Source organism: Cricetulus griseus, chromosome 3 (assembly GCF_003668045.3).
Source record: "Cricetulus griseus strain 17A/GY chromosome 3, alternate assembly CriGri-PICRH-1.0, whole genome shotgun sequence".
In the NCBI taxonomy this organism is placed as follows: domain Eukaryota; kingdom Metazoa; phylum Chordata; class Mammalia; order Rodentia; family Cricetidae; genus Cricetulus; species Cricetulus griseus.
In genome coordinates, this window is record NC_048596.1 from 118123997 (window position 1) to 118139047 (window position 15051).

Sequence of the window (15051 nt, forward strand, 5' to 3'; positions counted from 1 at the left end):
CCAACTTGGTCTACAGAGTAAGTTTCAGAATATCAAAGAGAAATGCCCTCTTGAAAAACAAAAACAGAACAAGATCTCTTCTAAGTTATGACACTTCTAACTAAGTTAGGGCAGGAGAGTTAATATATTCCTGAGGCAAAACAATAAAGGTATACCACTGGCCTTGCCAACAGAAAGCAAATTGCTTCTGGTGGTCCTTATGGACAGGCACCGAGAAAAAGGCATTTTCTGCATCAATAGCTGCAGAGCTTGTACCAGAAGATGTGTTAACCTCCTCAAGTAAGGACACCACCTCTGCTACAGCAGCTGCAATTTGAGTCACTACTTGACATCATTCTCCACAATCCATCTGCCTTCTGCATTGGCCAGACAGGAGAATTAAAAAGAGGTGTGGTCATTCTCTTTTATTTGAGAACCCCTGCCCCTGCATCTTTCAAGTCCTTGATGGTCACACTAGTTTCTGCAGTTCCTCCAAGAATGTGATATTGTTTTTGATTCACCATTCTTCCTGGAGGAGGCAACTGTAAAGACTTCCATTTAGCCTTTCCAACCCTAATATCCCTCCCTCCATAGGTCAGGGAAACAATATGAGAATTTGGTCAACATATACGTTTATCTTTCTCAATTATACATCCTGGGACCAAGAAGATAACCGCAGGATGTTTGGACTCCAGGCAAAGCTCTATTAATAATAATAAGCCCCTGCTTTAGCTGGGGAGGGCAGAATGTTTCTTGGGTGTCTCCCAGAATCAGTGTCAGTTCAGATTAGTATCCAACAGACCCTAGAAAGTCTGATTGTTTCTTTCCCCCAGTGTACAGTTACCCTTGTGAAAGGCCTCAGGTCCCTCTGGGGAAGAACCGGAGAAAGGCTAAGAGTAAAACTTTTAGATATTTCATCAAGGTCCTTCCCTCAGGAGACCTGGTTGTCCCTTCATTCAAGGGGTTCTGGGCCTGAAAACTGGTTGGTCTGGAAATTGGTTCCAGGCCAAGATTCCCTTTTGTCGTGACCCAATGTGGCCTTTCTTTTATTTGAGAATGTTTCTGCTTACATAGATCAAACAAAAATGCAGTAGACTTCTTATTTATTCCATGCTTGGAAACACCATGACTGATTGGGCAGTACCAAAGATCCATATGCGTCATGGCATTGATGTGGGAGGGCCCAGCCCCATTGTGAGGTGGGAGCTGATGCAGAGGCCATGAAGGGATATTGCTTACTGGCTTTTGCTCATCATGGCTTGTTCAGCCTGATTTCTTTCTTTCTTTCTTTCTTTTCTTTTCTTTTTGTTTTATGCGCATTGGTGTTTTGCCTGTGTGTATGAGTGTGTGAGGGTGCCAGATCCCCTAGAACTGGAGTTACAGACAGTTGTGAGTAGCCATGTAGATGCTGGGAATTGAACTAAGAACCTCTGGAAGAGCAGTCAGTGCTTTTAACCGCTGAGCCATCTCTCCAGCCCACAGCCTGCTTTCTTATAGAACCCAGGATCACCAGGAAATGGGTGGCAACACCCACAATGGAGCCGGGCCCTCCTGCATCAATCACTGATTAAGAACATGTTCTTCAAAGGTGAGTGATGAGCAAAGGGGTCCAGACCAGGCTGGTGAATCCCACAGAAACAGCTGACCTGAACATCGGGGAACTCTTGCTCCCTAGACTGATAGCTGGGATACCAGCATGGGACTGATCCAGACCCCAGGAACATGGGTTTCAGTGAGGAGACCTCGGAAATCTACGGGACCTCCTGTAGAAGTTCAGTACTTATCCCTAGCATAGGTGTGGACTTTGGAAGCCCAATCTACATAGAGGAATACTCCCTGAGCCAAGACACACGGGGGTGGGCCTAGGCCCTATCCCAAAGGATATGATAGACTCTGATGACACCCTATGGAGGGCCTCACCATCCAGGGGGAGCAGAAAGGATATGTGATAGGTAGAGTTTTAGTTGTGTGGGGGGGTGGTAGGGGAGGAGGGGAGGGAGAGGGAACTGGGATTGACATGTAAAACAATCTTGTTTCTAATTGAAATTAAAAAAAATCTGAAAAAAAAAAGAACATGTTCTTCAAGCTTGCCTACAGCCCAATCTTACGGAGACACTTTCTCAATTGGGGTTTCCTCCTCTCAGATGACTCTAGCCTGTGTAAATTTGACATATAATTAGCCACCACAGAAGGCTAAGACCTACATTTTCCAGATGCCCTTGCAGTCAGTGTCTGCCTATGACTTACATGCTGCTTAAAAATGAACACTCACGTGACCTTAGCATTGGTCAGAAAGTTCTGGCTAAAATGACTTTGTGGCAGCCCCACCTCATGTGTCACTCTTTAGTCACACTGGCTCTATATCATGGTGGCAGCAATAGTGCCTTCTGCCCTCTGAACTTGATCTTAGCTATGATGGTGTGGCCAGTGTCTTCTCCTAGATCTTCTAAACAGTTTTGCTCATACAAAGGCCCTCTATTACACCTCTTTCCTAAAGTAGCCATACTCTTTCTGATCCTGGCTCACAACTCAGACTATTACAAAGGGTACACAGGTGGAAAAGGAGGGTATTCACACTGAGGAGAGTCATGAGTTCATTCCACAAACACTGACTGACCGGGCAATCCCTTTGTGTAGGCCATATCTCACATAGTTGGGTATATTGGTTACTTTTATATCACTGTGATAAAACGCCATGATCAAGGCAACTTATAGAAGAAAGGAGTTATTTGGGTTCATGGTTCCAGAGGGTTGGAGTCCTGACAGTAGAGAGAAGGCGTGGTGGCAGGAGCAGGAAGCTGAGGGCTCACATCTTGAACAGCAAGCATGAAACAGAGTAAAGTAAAGATGGTTTGAGTCTTTAAACTCTCAAAGCCTCCTGGCATACTCTGAATTAGTCAGGGCTCTTGAGGGGAACAGAACTGAGAGACTGAATCTATCAATATATAAATAGGATTTATTGGAGAGATTTACAGGCTGTGGTCTGGCTAGTCCAACAATGGCTGACTCCCAAGCAAAAATCCAAGAATCCAGGAGTTGTTCAGTCCATGAATGTCTCAGCTGGTTTTTTTGTATACTCCAGAATCCCAAAGAAGCACACTCCGATGCCACCGAAGGAATGGACATGCCAGTGAGAGCGAGGGCAAGCAGGCAAAGTCCCAAAGCTTCCTTCTTCCTTGTCATTCATATAGCCTGTCACCAGAAGATGTGGCCCAGATATTAGGTGGGTCCTCTGACTTCAAGGATCTGGATTTAAGTGGGGTTTTCTACCTCAAATAATTCAATTAACTAAAAAGCCCTCACAGGTGTGCCCAGCTGCTTGGGTTTTAGTTGATTCCAGATGTAGTCAAGTTGACAACTAAGAATAGCCACCACACACTCCCTCCAACAGGGCCACACCTCTTACGCCTCCCCCAAACAGTGCCACTAACTGGGGACCAAGCACTCAAACACTCTAGACTATTGAGGGCATTTCTCATGTAAACCACCACTAGGAATATAAGAGAATGCAGACTCACCCCTCCCCATCCCCAGAGCTCATACTGCAGTACAGGAGAAAGTTGACCAAAACTGGGTGCACACCAACACTACCCCTACAATTCCAGCACTCATGAGGCTGAGACAGGAAGTTGGAGAGTTCCTGGTCAGTCTGGGCTGCTTAGCTAAATATTGTGAGAACAAACAAACAAGCAGAAAAGAAAGGTAAACTACTGCTGTGCTCCATGCATAGACATCGTGGGAGTCCAGAGGGAGGCTCTGGGATCCGTGATCAGTCTAGAAACTAATTCAAAGAGGCAGAGCAGCAGGTAGAGTGGATCGTTATGTAATAAGTTCCAGACCAGTCAGGGCTGTACAGCAAGACCCTGTCTCAAAAAACAAAACAAAACAAAACAAACAAACAAACAAAAAAAAACCAAACAAACAAACAAAAAAAACAACAACAAAAAAACCAAAATGAGCCGGGCGTTGGTGGTGCACGCCTTTAATCCCAGCACTTGGCAGGCAGAGGCAGGTGGATCTCTGTGAGTTTGAGGCCAGCCTGGTCTCCAGAGCCAGTGCCTGGATAGGTTCCAAAGCTACACAGAGAAACCCTGTCTCGAAAAACCAACCAACCAACCAAACAAACAAACAAACAAAAAACCAAAACAACAACAACAAAAAAACCCCAACAAACCCCAAACCAACCAAACAAAACCAAAAAAACAACCAACCAAACAAACAAAAAAACTGGTTAGGAGGCTAGAGAGATATGCTTGCTATGCAGGCAAGAGAAGCTGAGTTTGCGCCCCAGCACTCACATAAGGCTGGGTGTGACAGAGAGCCTTTAGCCCCAGTGCTGGGTAGTTGAGGGGCAAAGAGTAGATTCCTGGAACTTGTGAGCCAAACAGTCTAACTGAAGCAGCCAATTTCAGGTTTCATGAGAGATCCTGCCTCAAACAACAAGGTAGAGATTAACTAGGGATGACACCTAGCATTGACTTCTGACATTCCAGCATGTTCTTTCTCTCTCTGATTCTGTCTATTCGTCTGCTTAGTGCAGGGTATTTTAAACGTTCACAAATCATCAGCAGGATTGGGTGGTGGACAATGTGTGTGGGAGGTGGGTGGCGGCTCTCAGGAATCTTCTAGTGTTTTCCTAATGCCCCAGAACCAGCTTTCAAATAAAGAAGGGCTCTCAAGCCCCTCCCGGAACTGCTGATTCGACATCTCCTGTGGAAGAGCTGACTCAGCTCCTCAGGCAGGGTGGCCTCCAGGCTCCTCCCTTCACGAGTGCTGCAACAACCCTGGTGTCCCTGAGCTTGTCCTCTCAGAAGATAATGGTCCCTTTGCACGCTTCCTGGGAGAGGATGCTGTAAAGAAGACCTAGGGGATGCTTCGTCACTGTCTTAGGGCTTCTGTTGTTGTGATGAAATATCAGGACCAAAAGCAACTGGGAAGGAAAGGGTTTGTCTCCTCTACACTTCCACATCACAGTCCATCACTGCAGGAAGTCAGAGTAGGAACTCAAGACAGTAGGAACCTGGAGGCAGGAGATGATGCAGAGGGCATGGAGGAGTGATGCTTTCTGACTTGCTTTCCATGGCTTGCTTAGCTGTTTTCTTATACCATCTAAGACCACCTGGCCAAGGGTGGTACCACTCACAGTAGGCTGGGACCTCCTTTATCAGTCATTAATCAATTCTAGCCTATGGACCAATCTTATGGAAGCATTTTCACAATTGAGAGAGTCTCTTTTCCCAAATCATTCTATCTGTGTCAAGTTGACAAAAACAAAACAAAACAAAACAAAACAAAACAGAAACAATACAGTCACCAACCACCCAGTTTGCTGGCTGAGCCTAGTTTTGCTGGCTAAAGCTGGTGTCTATCAAGACTGGCTGGCCCACGGCTAACCTGGGTCCAGTCAGCTGTGGCCAGGGGAGCACAGACATTTCCTTGAGAGTCTGGCCCACAGGAGTGACTGACTTTTGTGATCTTCCTGGCAGGACAGATGACAGCCAATAAAGTGCTGGCTCTGCAAGCATGAGAAGCCAGCTGGAGCTGGAACTGGGCTTTTCACCCCACAGTAATCTTTCTGTGATCACAGCCTGCAACTCTTTCAGACAAACAGCGATGCAGTGTGGTGGGGGTAACATAAGAACAAAGACAGCCCAAGAGAATGGCTCTTCCAGAGGACCGAAGAGGCCTGCACTGACACCGAATCTTCTTTTTAAATTCTGACAATCACATGCAAGAGTGACAAGGGGTCATTTGCTTCTAGACACAGAATGTGGGAGGCATTCTCATGGCAGTTGACACCTGTCCCATCCCCGTCTTTTTTCATCTTTTCCCCCTGCTGAAGGGATGGATGATTTAGGCACTCCTGTTCCTGGGATGGAGTGAAGGGGAACATGTTTCTTTACAACAAAAGAACAAGAACATTTCCACGTATGTTTTTGAACCTGAAGGTTTCAGCCTAGTTACTCCTTAAAGCTATGTCTCTGTAAGAGAGAAATGGATGCTTGTCTTCATGCTCTTTACGCTTGGCAAGGCTGAGGTTTTGATCTGAAAATATGTGGCATAAAAATTGCAAGAAATTCATTTCCTGCCTCTGGCAGGTAGAATAGGTACTGTGGGATTCAGGTAGCTACTGTAGGTCACACCTGAAGGGCACAGCTTTCTCAGTGGCAGTAGGTTCATCCCACACTTGGCTAGCACCTGCAGAATGAGACCATTATAGGCTGGAAGGTTGCTCCGTGTGGTGGTGCACATCTTTAATCTGAGCACTTGGACGGCACTGGCAGGCGGGTATGTATGAATTCAAAGTCAGTCTGGTTTACATAATGAAACCTTGTCTCAAAAAATAAAACAACAACCAAATCAAGTAAACCCCCAACAGGCTAGCGGGCCCTGGCCATGCTGAGCCCAAGGATGCATCAGTCCTCTAGCAGCACAGAATTCTGTCCCTCTGTCTGGATGTCCATCTGCCTTGATGACTTGGCTCCCAGGATGAGTCCTCATTTTTCAGGGCCCATCTTTGCGGGTACCTTCCCTCAGTAATGACAGAAATGACCCCCCCACACACACACAGTTTCTTTATTGAATCTTTGAGAAGTTCACATCATGCAACCCAATTCCACTCACCTCCCAGTCTTTGCATATCTTCCCCCCCGCAACGGTTCCCCAAATGAAAATTAAAAAAAAAAAAAAATCAAACCAGAAACAAAACAAAACAGCGTCAACAAAAACCTCTTTACTCCTCCATCTTTGTGGCCTCCCCAGCACCTCTTCATTCATCCTGGTGGCATTGGGAGCTGTGGTGTGTCACACAGTATCCCCTTTTGTCCAGTCACCTTCACTTGCAAATGTTCATTGCAATGAGTCACTGGTCTGGTTCAAGGCCTCTGGTTTCTGGTACACCGTCATTACTGGATCCTCACTGAAATTCCTCTCGGATATCCTGAGGCCACCTGAGTCACGGACATCCTGCAGGTATTATTCCACAGGACCAGTCTCTTTATGAGCTCCAGCAGATCCTAGATGGGGTAGATGTTAGGGTGGGCCAACCCCAGGCCTGGCTGTGGACCTGGGTGGTAGCTGAGCTGGTTAGTCCAGGTCATCTGGGCCAACCCCCTCAGGCAAGGGGTGGAGCCTGCTCCCCCAAGTTCATGCTTTCAGGGTCAGCTCTCCCCTGCACATGGTGAGGTGTGCGCCATCTCTCCCAAGGCGGGGGAGCCCTCCCATGAGAGTTAAAACCAGCTCTCTTGCTGCAGCAACCAATAGCTGCAGGGCCAGCTATTACAGGACCACCGAGTGGCAGGCTGGCTCAGAATGGCCCTCTGACTCCATCATGCATGGTTCCTATGGGCCCTGAGGTGACACGGGCCACAGACATCAACACAGACCCCAGCTACAGCAGGACCATGGACCCAGACATGGCCCTCAGCAGCAGCTTGGGCCCAGACAACATTCTGGCTCCAGGTGGAAGCACCGGCTACTCAGATGAGGATGGCTCTGGTGGCAGCACAGCCCCCAGACACCAACAAGGCCACAGGTTGTGGTCCCGACCCTAGGATTCCGTGTAACCTTTGGTGGCAACACAGATCTTGGCTGCAGTAAGATCACAGACCCAGACATGGTCTTTGGCAGCAGCTGGGTCTGGATGTCACTGTTGCCTCAGATGGTAGTGCAGGTCACCCAGACTGGCACGGCCCTAGCAGCAGCGTGGCCCTCCGACACTAACACGGCCCCAGATCTCTGGCATCCTTGTGGCCATCGATAACAACAGGAACCCAGACCCTGGCTGTAGCAGGGCCATGGGCCCAGACATGGCCCCCAGCTGCAGCTCTGGCTGGGACGTCACCGTGTTGTCGGGTAGCAGCTCAAGCCACTCTGATCTGCATGGCCCTGGCTGCAGCATGCCCCTTGGCCACCAACATGGACTCAGGTGACTGACCTGACCCCAGGCATTCACACAGCCCTCGGTGGCAACATGGGCTATGAACTGCAACACAGAACCAGCTGCTGTAGGACCACGGACCCAGGCATGGCCCTCAGTAGCATCCCAGGTCCAGATGACACCATGGCCCCTCCTGGTAGCACAGCCCCCTCAGAGCTGTACGGCTCCTGCCCTGATTCCAAGGCCCAGATTGTGTCCTAGACGCTGGGCCTCTGTGTGGCCACATGGGCCATGAACTTCAACACAGAACTGGGCTGCCGTAGGACCACAGACCTAGAGATGGTTCTTGGCAGCAGCCCGAGTCAGGATGTCACCATGGCTCCAGGTGGGGCCCCAGAAGTAGCATGGCCCTTGGACACTAACACAACTTCAGATGGTGGCCCAGACTCCAGTTATCCATATGGCCCTCATGGCAACAGGAACCATGAGGACATCAACACAGACAGAAATACCACTTCTAAAAGTTAGTATTTTCTGAGTATGTCTAGTTTCTATGAATATACAAAATTATATGAGAGGCAGTAGTTTGGTACTTTTTATCTTTAAAAGAAAGTTTATTTTACGTGTACTTTTTTTTTTTGCCTTATGTATATAGGTGCATGCAGTACCTGGAGATGCCAGAAGAGGGCGACAGATGTATCCCTGGAAAGGGAATATAGGCGGTTGTGAGTTGCCACACGGGTTCTAGAAGCCAAACCTGGGTTCTCTGCAAGGGCAGCAAGTGTTCTTAACTGCTGAGCCATCCCTCTAGCCTCGAAGGGGGTTGAGACAGGATCTCACTCTGTAGCCCAGGCTGGCTTCAAAAGCCTGGCTATCCTTCTGACTTAGTTTCCCAAGTGCTAAGATTACAGGCGTAAGGCACTGTGCCTGGCTTTCTCTCACTTTTCTTAACACACACTGTTTATTGAGATTGTTAGAACTGTCATAAAAGAATAATAATTTTTGGAGAAGCTGGGGATTAAAATCAAGGTCTTGAGGATGTTAAATATACACTTTATCTACCACAGAGCTATTCCCCAGTCCTGCCATGAAATCTTTTAAAATTAAATTGTCTTGGCCTGGTGGGAGAATCAGTAATTCAAAGTCATCCTTGGGCTACAATAGACCCTGTCTCAAAACAGGAAGTGAAAGTATCTTATTGACCCATCTTTATCTTTAAGAATATCACCCAAGGGGTTAGAAAGCTGGCTTAGTGGTCAAGAGCACTGGCTACTCTTGCAGAGGACCCATGTTCAGTCCCCAACACTCACATGACAGCTCACAGCCATCTGTAACTCTAGTTCCCAGAGATCTGATACCCTCCTCTGACTTCTGAGGGCACCGGGTATATATGTGGCACACAGACATACATGCAGTTAAAGCACACATGCACACCAAGTAAAATAAATAAGTTTAATTTTTTCCAAAGAATATCACCTGAAGTCTCCTTATTACATATTTTTCCAGAAAGTTGTTTTTAAGATGAAAGACTTAATAGCATTTTTATCTATCTATCTATCTATCTATCTATCTATCTATCTATCTATCATGTGGGAGTTTTATCTGAATGTATATATGTGCAGCATGTGTGTTCTTGGTGCCCACAGAGACCAGAAGAGGGCATCAGATCCCTTGGAGCTGGAGTTATGGTTGTGAGCCCCTATGTGGGTGCTGAAAATCAAATCCAGGTTATCTGGAAGAGCAGCCAGTGTCCCTAACCACTGAGTTCTCTCTCCAGCCCCAGGTGGTGTGTATTATATAGCAATATGTAGCTGCATTTATTTTGTATGTATGATGGGGCTCCAATGCAGCTCAGTTGGATAAATGATTGTCTAGTGTGTTAGTTGGTTTTCCAGAGGAGCAGAACTATATAATAATAAATGTATTATAAAGAGAATTTAGATTGGTTTACACAATATGGAATGAGTATCCCAGCAGTGGTCATCTGCTGAGAACTTGGTAGCTGCTCCATCCATGAGGCTGGGTGCCTCGCATTCACAGTCTGGGTCTCAGGACCTGGAGGAGTCCTGAAGAGATTCTGGTGTTTAGTCCATTTCAGAAGACCAAAGAATCTGGACTCCAATGTCAGTGAATGACGGTTAGCAGCATCAGCAACAGTGTAGATACACTCACCAGCGAGAGATGAAGGCAGACAGGCTAAAAGCCGTACTGCTTCCCCGTAGGATCGCCTCTTCTCTGGGCTTCTGCTGCCTACCTTGCGGAGGGTCTCCCTTCATAGAATCCTTCCGGGAACTAACCTCACAGGCATCTCAGAGACACACTCCCTAGCTGCTCATAGATCCAATCAAGTTGTCAAGATTAACCATCACACATAGCATAAGGTAGACACCAACCTGTAGCCACAAAACAGGTACATATATCTGTAGACACATCTGCACCCCTCTGGCCCCAGTACAGTCAGTCCTAGGCCTGGGCTTGGACTCAGGCACTGTAGGTCCCTGACAAAGACACCAGGCATTTCTGCAAGCTCCCTGGGCAGACAGGAAGTCTGGAAGCATAAAGCTGAGCTGATCACTATTTTGCAACTGTCCACACAGGGACCGTATGCAGAAGGCCCCAGGAGCACTGGCCTGCCTCAGGTCCCAGGAGGCAAGGTAGAAACTTACATTTTCACATTCAGCCTGCCTCTCTTGTGGAGGAAGATGCCTACTGTGTTAGGAAGGTATCTACTATGTGACATTGGGATGAGAGACTTATTTTTAAAATCGGTTCCTTGTGACATAGGGGTAATTAGTCGCATCACACCTGTGCAGTTAAGGGCAGGCAGACGCAGTGGATGGAAGTGGACACCATTGTGGGTGACAAGGAAGCTTTACGAGAAGAGACCATTTGTGAGTTTCCTCACAAGAGATATTTACTGTTCTTATCACCAGTTGTCTGTCTCTCCCTGGTTCCTGGCCACAGCTAAGGGGTGACAGTCCTCTGGATTGGAGATGGAATTTATAAACTAAGCTGAACTGATCGGGGCATTCCACATGAACAGTTTTCCTTCCTGTCATCATTGTGGCTGCTTCCCACGGAAACACCCTCTTTTGTGTTAATGGATTAAAGGTGGAGGGTTTTTTTTGTTTTGTTTTGTTTTTCTTCCTTTTGGGAGACAAGATCTTACCATGTAGCCCTGGCTGGCCTAGAACTCACAGAACTTCATTTGCCTCTGACACTGAGATTAAACACTCTCAGCTGTTTAATCCTCTCTTTAAATTTAAATTTTATTTGTGTGTGTGTGTATGTACAGAGCCACAGAGGTCAGAGGAGAACATCCAGGAGGTGGTTCTTTCGACCACATAAATCCCAGGGCTCAAGCTCAGACAGACTTTCAGGATCCGCAACAAGCACCTTTATCTGCTGAGCCATATGGCTGGCCTCTGGATTTTATTTATTTATTTATTTGTTTACTTATTTTTGCTTTTTTTGTGAGGGAGGGAAGGGTATGGGGGAAAGGAGTGGTTTTAGTTTTTTTGCTGATTTGAGACAGAATCTCACTATGTGGTCCCGGCTGTCCTGAACTCACGATGTAAAACAGGCTAACTTTAAACTCACAGACATCGCTTGCCTCGCCTCTGCCTCTGTCTCCCAGTTGGGACTAAATCCAACTGAGGAGTGGATTTGGGTCTCTTGTAGCCCAGGTTGAGCTGGGGATTCTCTTACTGGTGAAAGAGCCCTACTTTCTTTTTACTTTTTGTTTCTTTTTTCCTAAGTGTCACTGAGAGGTACCTTGCACTCAGAGGAGACTGGGCTGGGCATGGATTATCACATTTGCAGGGTGTTCTCCCTGTTGGATAACCCTTATCATTTACCTTGGCTCTCCAATAATTTGGGATGCTGGCAGCATCTATGGTACATGTATTTTTCTCTCTTAAAAACTAATGTATACTAATTATATAAAACAGTGATATTAATACATGTATATAATGTACTTTGATCAGTATTTTTTTAAAGAACTTGATAAATACTTCTCATAGATTGAAATTTTCTTTTTACGTATCATGCATATCATTTTCTTTTCTTATTCATTTTTCAAGGCAGAGTCTGGTATATCTCTGGTGGGCTTTGAATCCATTCTGTGGCAGTGGATGACTTTGAACTTCTGATCCTCCTGCCTTTACCTCCCAAGTGCCGGGAGTACATTTTTGCTCTCTGTTTTGAGACATCTGAGGGTTCCTCTCAGCTCCCCACTACTGTGAATCTTCACCGGGACTGAACTCACAGGGTCTCATTCTGAGCTCTAGTCCAAGGCCTGACCAAAGCCTGATGGTAACGACCAGTGCTGACCACAGGCATGCTGGCTCCTGCTCTAAGGCTGATATCACCTGGTCACGGCTACTGAAGCTCCCAGGGAGGAGCTGTTGCCCTCTTTTGCTGATGAGGAGATGGAGCGATAGGGAGGTGAGGCTGCTTCCTGAGAGCCCTGGAGCCAAGCTTAGCTTGCCATGAGCACAGCATTCAAGTAGCATGCCGGGATGGTTGACTCCTGGCGTTGTTCTCGGTTCAGTGAGAGAGCCTTGTATGGGACTTGAAACCAGAAAGAACAGCACTTCACTAAGTCACCGTGCAGTATTTACTGATGATCAGATCTGCTCCCCAGCACGTACTGAGTAGGCCACCAGGCAGGCTTTGTGTCATTCCACACTGACCAAGGAAACTTCATATCCCAGCCTGCTCTTCCTGTATCCCTCACATCTGCTAACTTCTGATGACTGTATCAGTTCCTATTTCCTAAGCCTCTCAAACAGTCTCTGTCCAGGAAGAAAATCTGCTAAATCATTGCTGTTCTCTGTTTATTCCATAGGGCTGGGTGTGTGACTCAGTTGGTGGAGTGTTTGCCTAATACACACCAAGTCCCGGGTTTCAGCTTCATAAAGCAGGTGTAGTAGTGCAGGCTGTCATCCCAGCACTCTGGAGGTGGAGACAGGAACAGGACTGAACCCCTTGCAACACTATATCATGTAACCATGCTACCCTTTTAATAACTTCGAGGGGTCGGCACTATTACGGATTTTAGAGAGGCTCCCAGACCCAAAAAGACACAGATTGTGTCTCTGTGAATGAGAGCTGAACTGGTTGGTCTACATAGCAAGCTCTAGGCCAGCCAGGGCTGAACAGTGAGACGCTGCTGGCTGCTTCAAAACTAAACAAACAGAGCAGAAAATTCCACAGGCACCCCAGCAGACACACACAGCAGGAGTCGCAGGCTGGAGGGGGCATGCATTCCTGGGGCTGGAGACAACCATCAGTTGATAACAGTGTTTGTTTCTTTGTGGGTGTGGGTCAGATGTCAAAGGTACGCAGGTATGCGCATGGGGGCAGAGGTCAACCTCCGGTGCTGGGCAGGGGTAATTTCTCAGGACTTGCTTATCTTGCTTTTTGAAACCAGGCCTTTCACTGGGACCCAGAGCTTACTGATTAGATCAGGTGGCAGGGTTCTGTGGCTCTCTGGGTCCCAGCAGCCCCCACCCCCAGACCAGGCTTTTTATGAGGGAGTTGGAGATAAACACTCATGCTTGCAAGGCATGCCCACTGCTGTCTTCTCAGGCCAGGCTGAGGGCTCACACTCAGAGATCTGACTGTCTCTGCTGGGATTGAAGATGTGGGCTATCACTTCCTGCCTAACCCTAACCCTTCTGTGTGTTTTGTTGATCCATTGACTCACCGGTTCTAGCCGCTTCCTTAGAACCACTGACTGCTGTGTGAAGCTCTGCACCAACAACTTTAAGTAAAGTTTTCAAAAATCTGCGGCAAGGGTATGGTGCTATGAAAAGTCTGTGATCACCACTGAGAGCAAGCCACAGGTGCCACAGCAGCTGCTTGCCTAAGCGCACAGATGAAGTCACATGATTTCAGCAGGAGACTGTACGAAATGAAAATGAAGTAGTTTTACCCCTGCACAGGGATTCCCTGGTTAAAAGCCTCTCCTTTGTCACTTTATAGAAACGTCAACTGTGCAAAGTTATGTAAAAACAAGAAGGAACATAGAAGGACTTTCTGGTTGATTGTGTTTGTGTGTATCTCTAGAACTGTTAACAAAAATCCATTTTGTGTCTATTAAGTACATCTAGAAAACGTGTAAGAGTATCTCAAACGGAAAGCAAGAGGAAGACAAATGCTGGTCACTTGCAGTCCCTGCACGAGGCAGGAGAGCAGCCAGGGCAACGAAGGAACTTCCAAGCCCGCTTAGGCTGCATAGTGGGTGAGACCTCATCACTTAGAAAATAATAACAATAATAAGGAAAGAAAGGAACTGAAAAGAAAAGGATAAAAGAGAAGGGGCCTATGCAAGGGTGTTGGCCAAGACTTCTTCCTGCCCCTGCTGGTGACGGGAGAGCAGGTAGAGTCGCCTCAACAGCCCTGACAAAAGTCGAAGACCCTTTCTCCTGCCACTTGTCAGCGTGCTGGCCACTGCACCGGCTGGAAGGTGGGGCTGCCTTTCAGCGAGACCCGAATTTTTTCCCTAATCAGCTGTGCGTGACCCCTAGTCTGTTTGTAACTTCTTTGATCCTTCCTTTCCTCGTACGGGGCTCTTGACTAGAATCCCCAGGTTCTCCCGTTGTTCACCCAGGCCGCATTCGCGCGACCCTTTGCCGCTGACCCACCGCTGAGAGCTGGGAGTAAAAGCACTTAGAGCAACAGGCGCTGGAGGCGGAGATTGGCAGATCCTGGGGAGGGATGAGCGGCAGCTGCGCCCGGGGCGGGACCATCGCTCAATCGGGCTCAACGTCACCATCATCATCATCGCCCGGGATAGAAGGTAGGTGACGAATCCGGGCTTCGGAAGACACGCGCTCCCTTCCTCTCTCCACTCGGACAGGCAGGGTTCTCTACCGCAGCCACGTTTCTGACAAGTACCCAGCACTCACACTTGATAGTTCAGATGCAGAGTTTCCAGATTTTACAGTATGGTAGAAGTTGGTTATGACCACCACAGTCGCTTGGCTTCATTTCCAACATGTGTCAAAAACGAATGTTTGGTAAAATGGACAGGCTACTTCCCTCGACCGCGGCAGGACTCGAACCTGCAATCTTCTGATCCGAAGTCAGACGCCTTATCCATTAGGCCACGCGGCCGACGGCAGCAAAATACCTTTGCTTGACTTAAAGTATCAAACCGCCTGCAGGCTCTTTTTTTCTCTCTCTCT

General features: G+C 47.5%; 1 non-coding gene across 1 annotated transcript; it reads right to left on the reverse strand.

Moving 5' to 3' along the window:
• Positions 1-14907: 14907 nt before the first annotated feature.
• Positions 14908-14980, reverse strand: Trnar-ucg. The gene has a single exon. It is a non-coding gene; the product is annotated as a tRNA-Arg (tRNA).
• Positions 14981-15051: the final 71 nt, after the last annotated feature.